The sequence below is a fragment of the Scomber japonicus genome, chromosome 13, assembly GCF_027409825.1.
Source record: "Scomber japonicus isolate fScoJap1 chromosome 13, fScoJap1.pri, whole genome shotgun sequence".
NCBI lineage: Eukaryota > Metazoa > Chordata > Actinopteri > Scombriformes > Scombridae > Scomber > Scomber japonicus.
Genome location: NC_070590.1, coordinates 4,715,104 through 4,725,754, shown reverse-complemented (window position 1 = coordinate 4,725,754; position 10,651 = coordinate 4,715,104). Strand labels below are relative to the sequence as shown.

The window sequence follows — 10,651 nt, the reverse complement described above, 5'->3', positions numbered from 1 at the left end:
CAGGAGGGTTTATCTATCTGCTCTGATGCCACTCCTCGTCGTCATGGAGATAAATGGATATGAGAGTAAAGCAGCGGATCGTATGTCATAGTCTGAGCAGTCATTTAATTAACTCTCCTGTCGTCCTCTCGGGTCAAATTGACCCCTTCCTTTTTATTTATTTGTTTCCTTTGTTCTTCTCCTCCTTCCCTCTTTCTTTGCTCCTTCCTTCCTTCCTTCCTCTTTTCCTCCTTAAGCTGGAAAAGAGGAAGGAAGTAAGGAGCTTTCCTTCCTTCCTTCCTTCCTTCCTCTTTTCATCCTTACTCCCTTCCTTCCTTCCTTCTTTCCTTCCTTTCCTTACTTCCTTCCTCTTTTCCTCCTTAAGCTGGAAGGAGTAAGCTGGAAAAGAGGAAGGAAGTAAGGAGCTTTCCTTCCTTCCTTCTCTCCTTACTTCCTTCCTCTTTTCCTCCTTACTCCCTTCCTTCCTTCCTTCCTTTCCTTCCTTCCTTCCTTCATTCCTTACGTCCTTCCTCTTTTCCTTAACCCTAACCCAACTGTCTTTATTTTTAATTTTTATTTTGTTTCTTTTTCTTTTTCATTATTATTTCTGTGTGGTTATGTGTGTATAAGTATGTGTGTGTATATTTATGTGTATGACTAAAAAAAAGAAGGTATACCTACCTTGATTTTGTGTTTTTGTAGTTTTTGTTTTTCTCTTTACTTTATTATGTTGTGTTGTTATATTTTGTATTCATTGTGTTCTTTTATGTCTTGGTCGAACCCTCTAAACTAAACTAAACTATACTCGCTTATAGACAGACAAGTCTCAGCATTTAAAGCCATTTATCATCATCAAATTTACACTGGCCACAATTACATATGTTCCTTTATGTTGAGACCCCAGCTAATGAAGTTCAAAGTTGTCCAATCCAGTTTTCATGTTTTTAAAGACATAATTATTGCCAAAATTTAAATCAAAATCTTGGTACGTGAACAAATGTATGATAGTAAATTATTTAGTGTTTAATTATTGTGGATACTTCAAGTCAAGTCAAAACTCATATTTACTTTTTGTGTGTGTCTGCACTTATTTATTTATTTATGCATCAGTCTGTGTTATCTGTTTCTAAAAGTTGATTCACTTCAGAAATAATAAAAACACACACAGGATGTTTAGTTTTACTTTGTGAGGCTTTTATTTTCACTTAGACGTCAAATTATCTTCACAACATTACCAACATGCATCTTAACCTTCCTGTCGTCCTCCCGGGCCCTTCCTTCTATCTGTCCTTCCTTCCTTCCTTCCTTCCTTCCTTCCTTCCGTCTGTCCTTCCTTCCTTCCTCCCTCCCTCCTTCTTTTCTTCCCTCCTTCCTTCCTTCCTTCCTCCCTCCCTTCTTCCTTCTTTCCTCCCTTCCTTCATCCCTCCTTTCCTTCCTTCTTCCTCCCTCCCTTCTTCCTTCTTTCCTCCCTTCCTTCATCCCTCCTTTCCTTCCTTCTTCCTCCCACCTTCCCTCCCTTCCTTACTCCTTTCTTTCCTTCCTTCCTTCCTTCTTTCCCTCCTTTCCTCCCTCCCACCCTCCCTCCCACCCTCCCTCCCTTCCTTCCCTCCCTCCTTACTCCGTACTCCTTTCTTTCCTTCTTCCTCCATCCCTTCCTTCCTTCCCTCCTTTCTTCTTTCCTCCCTCCCTCCTCCCTTCCTTCCTTGCCACCTTCCCTCCCTTCCTTACTCCTTTCTTTCCTTCCTTCTTCCTTCCTCCCTCCCTTCCTTCCTTCCTCCCTCCCTTCCTTCCTCCCTCCCTTCCTAAACACTTATTCTCCAGCTCTCTTACAGAACATCATGTAACTGAATCCACGCTGAGATGAACAGCTTTACAGATACGGTGAAAATTGAATTAATAGCGATCCTTCCACCGGCAACTTCTCTCTCTGACGCACTTCTCATACTCTTATCATCACTATTAGAGGAACTAGCGGGGAATAGAGACGCGGCAGCTGAGCTCTCGATGGCTTTTATTGATCTATTTTGTGGCAGTCAGATGGAGATTAAAGTACGAATACAATATCATAACATCACACTGGCGCTAAGGGTTTCTCTCTAGAGAGGCCGCGTCGTTCTGCAGTCTCTCTCTCTCTCTCTGTCTCTCTCTCTCTGTCTCTCTCTCTCTGTCTCTGTCTCTCGAAAACATCAGAACACTCTCGCTACACTGACTGAAGTCTCTGTCATGATGTGATGTTGCTATAAAGTGGGAATGTAATATCTGGAGGTTATGGAAACTGAATATTAACCCTCCTGTTGTCCTCGAGTCAAGGAAGGAAGGAAGGGAGGAAGAAGGAAGGAAAGGACGGTAGGAAGGGAGGAAGAAGGAGGGGAGGAAAGAAAAGAAGGAAGAGAGGAAGGAAGGAGGGAGGATGGGAGGAAGGAAGGAAGGCGGAAGGAAAGGAGGGAGGAAAGAAAAGAGGGAAGAGAGGAAGGAAGGAGGGAGGAAAGAAAAGAAGGAAGAGAGGAAGGAAGGAGGGAGGATGGGAGGAAGGAAGGAAGAAGGAAGGAAAGGAGGGAGGATGGAAGGAAAGAAGGACAGAGAGGAAGGAAAGAAGGAAGGAAGGAAGGAAGGAAGGAAGGAGGGAGGATGGAAGGAGAAAGGAAAAGAGGAAGGGACAACAGGAGGGTTAAAGTCTCTGACGGTGCGTTCAGGTGAAGCTCCAGCTGGCCCAGAGCAGCATCAGCGTCCCGGCGTACAGGCTCAGGACAAACAGGTAAAGGCGGAACAGGAAGCAGTCGAGCTTCAAGCAGAGAGCCAACCAATCGGAGTGAGCGGAGGACTCGCTGTCGTCCTGGGATAGAGCCAGACGGAGGGACACCAGCTCCTGGAGGAGCCACTCCAGACCTGACGGAGCATCCTGGATCTCATTCAGAGACAGCAGATCCTCCTCGATGGACGGCTCCAGCTCATAATCTAAGAGAAGAGCAAGGAAGCTGCTGTTCAACCTTTGTGTCTGTTTTGACTCTTCCTTCCTTCTTTCTTTCTTTCTTTCCTTCCTTCCTTCCTTCCTTCCTTCCTTCCTTCCTTCCTTCCTTCCTTCCTTCCTTCCTTCCTTCCTTCCTTCCTTCCTTCCTTCCTTCCTTCCTCCCTCCCTCCTCCCTTCCTTCTTTCTGTCCTTCTTTCCATTCCTTCCTCCCTTCCTTCTGTCCTTCTGTCCTTCTTTCCTTCCTTCCTTCCGTCCTTCCTTATGTCCTTCTTTAATCCCTCCCTCCTCCCTTCCTTCCTTCCTTCCGTCCTTCCTTATGTCCTTCTTTAATCCCTCCCTCCTCCCTTCCTTCCTCCCTTCCTTCCTTCTTTCTGTCCTTCTTTCCATTCCTTCCTCCCTTCCTTCTGTCCTTCCTGCCTTCCTTCCTTCCTTCCTTATGTCTGTCTTTCCTTCCTCCCTCCCTCCCTCCCTCCTTCCTTCCTTCCTTCCTTCCTTCCTTCATTCCTCCCTCCCTCCCTCCTCCCTTCCTTCCTCCCTTCCTTACAGTGTCCTTCTTTCCTCCCTCCCTCCCTCCTTCCTCCCTTCCCTCCTTTCTCCCTCCCTCACTCCCTCCCTCCCTCCCTTCCTTCCTTCTTTCCTCCCTCCCTCCCTCCCTCCTCCCTTCCTTCCGCCCTCCCTACCTCCCTTCCTACCTTCCTTGACTCGAGGACAACAGGAGGGTTAAACAGATAACAATCCATCAGATTCAGATTCAGACTCTTTATTTATCCAAAAGACGAGCGAACAACAACTTAAAGAAGAAACACTTACAGTCCTCACAAGTTTAAAGAGGCGGCCTACATTTCAACGACTACTATCGGCATTCAGCAGCTTTAAAGCAGAAGGAATGAAGGAATCAGGCTGGAGGTTTGTTTTCCTAAGAGGTTCATGATAGCATCTTTCTTTCTTCCTCCTTTCCTTCCTTCCTTCCTTCCTTCCTTCCTTCCTTCCTTTCTTCCTTCCTTTCCTTCCTTCGTTATGTCTGTCTTTCCTCCCTCCCTCCTTCCTGACCCTGTCTGTTTTGACTGTTCCTTCCTTCCTTCCTTCCTTCTTTACTTCCTTCTTTACTTCCTTGTGTCCTTCTTTCCTTTCCTTCCCTCCTTCCTCCCTCCCTCCTTCCTTCTTTCCTCCCTCCCTCCCTCCCTCCTCCCTCCCTTCCTTCCTTACTCCTTACTCCTTTCTTTCCTTCTTTCCTTCCTTCTTCCTCCCTCCCTCCCTTCCTTCCCTCCTTCCTTCTTTCCTCCCTCCCTCCCTCCCTCCTCCCTCCCTTCCTTCCTTACTCCTTACTCCTTTCTTTCCTTCTTTCCTTCTTTCCTTCCTTCTTCCTCCCTTCCTCCCTCCCTCCCTTCCTTCCCTCCTTCCTTCTTTCCTCCCTCCCTCCCTCCTCCCTTCCTTCCTTCCTCCTTACTCCTTTCTTTCCTTCCCTCCTTCCTTCCTTCCTTTCAGACTCTTTATTCATCAAAAAACAACTTAAAGAAGAAACACTTACAGTCCTCATGAGTTTAAAGAGGCGGCCTACATTTTAACGACTACTATCGGCATTCAGCAGCTTTAAAGCAGAAGGAATGAAGGAATCAGGCTGGAGGTTTGTTTTCCTAAGAGGAGCATGATAGCATCCTTCTTTCTTCCTCCTTTCCTTCCTTCCTTCCTTCCTTCCTTCCTTCCTTCCTTCCTTCCTTCCTTCCTTCCTTCCTTCCTTCCTTCCTTCCTTTCCTTCCTTCGTTATGTCTGTCTTTCCTCCCTCCCTCCTTCCTGACCCTGTCTGTTTTGACTGTTCCTTCCTTCCTTCCTTCCATCTTTACTTCCTTCTTTACTTCCTTCTGTCCTTCTTTCCTTTCCTTCCCTCCTTCCTCCCTCCCTCCTTCCTTCTTTCCTCCCTCCCTCCCTCCCTCCTCCCTCCCTTCCTTCCTTACTCCTTTCTTTCTTTCCTCCCTCCCTCCCTCCTCCCTTCCTTCCTTTCTTCCTCCCTTCCTACCTTCCTTCGTTCACTCGAGGACAACAGGAGGGTTAAACAAATAACAATCCATGCCTCATGAGTTTAAAAGAGGTGTCCTACATTTCAACGACTACTATCGGCATTCAGCAGCTTTAAAGCAGAAGGAATGAAGGAATCAGGCTGGAGGTTTGTTTTCCTAAGAGGAGCATGAGCATGATAGCAGCGGTCTGAAGGCATTAAACAGAATTCACCACTCAGACACACGCTGACAGTTTGACTCATAAAACTTTTACTTTATGGACTTTAAAGATATTCAGACTATTTTTGTTCTTCACAGACAGACATTTAATTTAACATCCTCATACTTGATACCTTTAACCCTCCCTTCCTCCCTTCCTCTTTCCCTCCTTACTCCTTCCCTCCTTACTCCTTCCCTGCTTACTCATTCCCTCCTTCCTTTCTTTTCCCCTCCCTCCCTCCTTAGTCCTTTCCTCCTTCCTGCCTTCCTTCTTTCTTCCTTCCCTCCCTCCTTACTCCTTTCAATCTTTCCTTGCTCCTTTCCTTCGACCCTTCCTCATCTCCTTCCTTCCTTCCTTCCTTACTCCTTTCAATCCTTCCTTCCTCCTTTCCTTCATCCCTTCTCTCCTTAGTTCCTTCCTTTTTCCCACCCTCCCTCCTTACTCCTTTCCTCCTTCCTTCCTTCCTTCCTTCCTCCTTTCTTTCCTTCCTTCCTTTCTTCTTCCTTCCTTTCCTTCCTTCCTTCTTCCTTTCCTTCTGTCCTTACTTCCTTCCTCTTTCCCTCCCTCCCTTCCTCTTTTCCTCCTTCCCTCCCTCCTTACTCCTTTCAATCCTTCCTTCCTCCATTCCTTCATCCCTTCCTTCTCTCCTTCCTTCCTTCCTTCCTTCTTCCCTTCCTTCTCTCCTTACATCCTTGCTTTCTTCCTTCCTTCCTTCTCTCCTTACTTCCTTCCTTCCTCTTGTCTTTCCTTGACCAGGAGGGTTAATATAGGACATCATATCTCAGAGTTGGTAGCGCACCTGCAGTCTGGTTGATGTGATCGAGGGTCTTGGTGGAAGTCAGAGTGCTCTCCGTGAAGCCGTGACTAGCTGAGCCGTACTTGTCCAGCAGGAAGGCAGACACGGACATCTCCTTCACCCTCCTTCTCGCTGTGGTGGAGCAGCTTCACCACCAGTATAGACTTGATCAGACTGAGCATCAGCAGAGCCATGCACACCACGAAGAACACTCCTAGAGCATGATGGGAAAAAAACAAAAACAAACACGGGTTCATCCAGTTATCGGAGGACAGTCAACCAATAATGCTGCTTTTTAACCTTCCTGTCGTCCTCCCGGGTCAAATTGACCCCGTCTGTTTTGATTGTTCCTTCTTCTTCCCTCCATCCTTCCTTCTTCCCTCCCTCCCTCCTTCCTTCCTTCCTTCCTTCCTTCCTCCCTTCCTTCCTCCGTCTCTCTTTCCTTCCACCCCCTACCTTCCCTCCCTCCTTCCTTCTTTCCTCCCTTCCTTCCTCCCTCCTTTCCTTCCCTCCTTTCCTTCCTTCTTCCTTCCTCCCTCCTTTCCTTCCCTCCTTTCCTTCCTTCTTCCTTCCTCCCTCCTTTCCTTCCTTCCTTTCTTCCTCCCTCCCTACCTTCCTTCCTTCCTTCCTTTGTCCTCCTTTCCTCCCTCCCTCCCTCCCTTCCCTCTTTCCTTCCTTTCTTCCTCCCTCCCTACCTTCCTTCCTTCCTTCCTTCTTCCTCCTTTCCATCCATCCTTCTTCCCTCCCTTCCTTCCTTCCTTCGTCCTCCTTTCCTCCCTTCCTTCCTTCCTGGTTAATTGCATCATTGGTCTATATTTCTTCTTCCAGCATTTCACTTCTGCTTTTACTGTGTTTCCATCAATAAATCCTCGGGTTACATCTGAACAAACAAACATTGGCCATTTTAACATAAGGTTTATCTAATAGTGATGACAGCAGCAAGCAGGGGGGGGGGGGCGGAGAGGAGGGGGGCTGCTCTAAATTAAAGGTTTATTGAGTATTCTGGACAACTGGAAAAGATTTACAGTTTTTTCCTGAATGCTTGAAGACTAACAGTGACTCTTGAAGCTCTATCTTTGAAACCATTGATGCATGCTAGCTCTCTCTGTGTGTGTAGTTTAATAAAACACTTCTAGCTAAACTGTTAATATTGGTCTCTACGTTACATCACACTCTGTCGCCTTATTGCCTTTCCACTCTGACACATGTGAAAACACTTTTAGATGATGAATTCACTGTGATGTGTTGTTTAACCCTCCTGTTGTCCTCAGGTCAAGGGAGGAAGGGACGAAGGGAGGAAGGAAAGAAGGGAGGGAGGAAAGGAAGGGAAGGACGGGGGAAAGAAGGACGGAAGGAAGGAAGGAGGGGAGGGAGGGGAGGGAGGAAAAGAGGATGGAAGGAAGGAAGGAAGGAAGGAAGGAAGGAAGGAAGGAAAAGAGGAAGGAAGGAAGGAGGGAGGAAGGAAGGAGGGAGGGAGGAAAAGAGGAAGGAAGGAAGGAAGGAAGGAAAAGAGGAAGGAAGGAAGGAGGGAGGGAGGAAAAGAGGAAGGAAGGGAGGAGAGAAGGAAGGGAGGAAGGAAAGAAAGAAGGAAGAAAGGAAGGAAAGGAGGGAGGAAGGAAGGAAGGAGGGATGGAAGGAAGTGAGGAAGGAAGTATGGAAGGAGGAGGGAGCAAAGAAAGAGGGAAGAAGGGGAAGAACGAAGGAAAAATGAAAGAAAGAGGGAGGAAGGAAGAAAAAGAAGAGATGGGGTTGATTTGACCACTGAGTTTAATTTTGCAGATGAAACCAAGGCTGCAGAGATCCCAGAGTGGTACCTATGAGAGGCGGAAGGAAGGAAGGAAGGAAGGAAGGAAGGAAGGAAGGAAGGAAGGCGTACCTATGAGAGGCGTCCTGACAGCAGTGGCAGGAAACTCGTCCATCATGTTGACTCTGAACAGCGTGTAGCCGAGCAGGATGCTGATCTTAAAGGCGATGCGTGTGCCGCTGTCCAGAGGCAGGTAGAAGCTGCTCACATCCACCAACTGAGGAAGATGCTGGGGATGAGGAGACCCACCACGTACAGGCAGGGGGCGCCGGCGGATCAACACCTAGATGAAGCATGAGGGCAGACAGCTGAGAGCTAATATGATTTTTTTCAACCACATGTCCTGAAATTGAAAAATGACTAAATATAATTATTACAAGAACTGAACATATCTGCATTTCTCTTTATTGAAATTATTAAAGGGGGATATTTCTTTTCATTTGCTCATTTTTTAGTATTTCACCAATCTCAGTGTATACTAACCCTATATAACCCTCCTGTTGTCCTCAAGTCAAGGAAGGAAGGAAGGAAGGAAGGATGGAAGGGAGGAAGAACAAAGGAAAGGAGGGAGGAAGGAAGGGAGGAAGAACGAAGGAAAGGAGGGAGGAAAGGAGGAAGTAAGAATGAAGGAAGGAAGAAGGAAAGGAGGGAGGAAGGGAGGGAAGGAGGAAGGAAGGGAGGAAAGGAAAGAAGGAAGGAAGGAAGGGAAGAAAGAACAGAGGAAAGAAGGAAGAGAGGGAGGGAGGAAGGAAGAAGGAAGACGTAGGAAAGAAGGAAGGTAGGAGGGAGGGGAGGAAGGAAGGAAGGAAAGAGGGAAGGGAGGAAAGAAATAGAGAAGGAGGGAAGAAAGGAAGGAAGGAGAGAGGGAGGGAGGGAGGAAGGAAGGAAGGAGGGAAGGGGAGGGGAGGAAAGAAAGAGAGAAGGAGGGAGGAAGGACAGAAAGAAGGAAGGAGGGAAGGAAGGATGGAGGAAAGAAGGAAGGTAGGAGGGAGGGAGGGAGGGAGGGAGGGAGGGACGGGAGGGAAGGAGGAAAGGAAAGAAGGAAGGGAAAGAAGGAAGGGAGATATGGACAATAATATGATTTTACATGTCCTGAAATTTGACAAAAAATGACTAAATATAATTATTAATATTTGCATTTCTCTATAGTGATATCTAGCTGGGCAAATAATACACCACAATATTATAGAAGTGAATGGAAGAAAGGAAAGGAGTAAGGACGAAAAGAGGAAGGAATTAAGGAGAGAAGGAAGGAAGGAAGGAAAGGAGGAGAGAAGGAAGGGAGGAAAGGAGTAAGGATGAAAAGAGGAAGGAATTAAAGAGAGATGGAGGAAGGAAGGAGGGAAGGAGGGAGGGAAAGAGGAAGGAATTAAAGAGAGAAGGAAGGGAGAAAGGAAAGAAAGAAAGGAGTAAGGACAAAAAGATGAAGGAATTAAGGAGAGAAGGAAGGAAGGAAGGAAAGGAGGAGAGAAGGAAGGGAGGAAAGGAGTAAGGATGAAAAAGAGGAAGGAATTAAAGAGAGATGGGAGGAAGGAAGGAGGGAAGGAGGGAGGGAAAGAGGAAGGAATTAAAGAGAGAAGGAAGGGAGGAAGGAAAGAAAGAAAGGAGTAAGGACAAAAAGAGGAAGGAATTAAGGAGAGAGCGGAGGAAGGAAAGGAGGAAGGAAGGAGGGAAGGAAGGAGGGAGGGAAAGAGGAAGGAAGTAAGGAGAGAAGGAAGGGAGGAAGGAAGGAAGGAAGGAAGGAAGGATGGAGGAAAGAAAGAGAGAAGGAGGGAGGAAGGACAGAAGGAAGGAACGAAGGAAGGAAGGAGCAGTCAAAACTGTCACAAAGCACTGCAATTCACACCACACACATATTAAACATCATCGTAATGGTTTCTCCCCTTATGCCTGAGATCCTTACTCCTTTCCTCCCTTCCTTCTCTCTTCCTTTCCTTCCTTTCTTCCTTCTCTCCTTAATTCCTTCCTCTTTTCGTCCTTAACTCCTTTCCTTTCTTTCCTTCCTTCCTTCCTTCCTTCTCTCCTTAATTCCTTCCTCTTTTTGTCCTTCCTTCCTTCCTTCTTTCCTTCCGTCCTTCTCTCCTTAATTCCTTCCTTTTTTCATCCTTACTCCTTTCCTCCCTTCCTTCTCTCCTCCTTTCCTCCCTCCCTCCCTTCTTTCTTCCTCCCTCCCTCCCTCCCTCCCTTTTCCCTTCCTCCCCTCCCTCCCTTCTTTCCTTCCGTCCTTCTCTCCTTAATTCCTTCCTTTTTTCATCCTTACTCCTTTCCTCCCTTCCTTCTCTACTCCTTTCCTCCCTCCCTCCCTTCTTTCTTCCTCCCTCCCTCACATCCCTTTCCCTTCCTCCCTCCCTCCCTTCTTTCCTTCCGTCCTTCTCTCCTTAATTCCTTCCTTTTTTTCATCCTTACTCCTTTCCTCCCTTCCTTCTCTCCTCATTTCCTCCCTCCCTCCCTTCTTTCTTCCTCCCTCCCTCCCTCCCTTTCCCTTCCTCCCTCCCTCCCTTCTTTCCTTCCGTCCTTCTCTCCTTAATTCCTTCCTTTTTTCATCCTTACTGCTTTCCTCCCTTCCTTCCCCTCCCTCCCTCCCTCCCTCCTTCTCCCTCCCTCCCTCCCTCCCTCCCTCCTTCTTCCTCCCTCCCTTCCCTTCTTTCTTCCTCCCTCCCTTCCTTCCTTCCAACAGGAGGGCTAACAATCAACATTTTCACAGAAACTGGGGAATAATGTTCCAACAAAGCTGCCACACTACAATAACATCCCAGTGAGCCATGAAATCCTCCTTTACCCGAGAAAAAAAAAAAAAAAAAAGCCTTTTGCTCTTTGAGCTAAATAAATAGCAGCAGCCCTCCGCACTCTCCACCTGCAATGGTGCTGTGAGGCCATTTTCCTCCCCACT

General features: G+C 47.2%; 1 pseudogene; it reads right to left on the bottom strand.

Moving 5' to 3' along the window:
* Nucleotides 1-6,001: 6,001 nt before the first annotated feature.
* LOC128371784 (5-hydroxytryptamine receptor 3B-like) overlaps nucleotides 6,002-10,651 on the bottom strand; it is a 5,506-nt pseudogene continuing 856 nt past the window's right edge.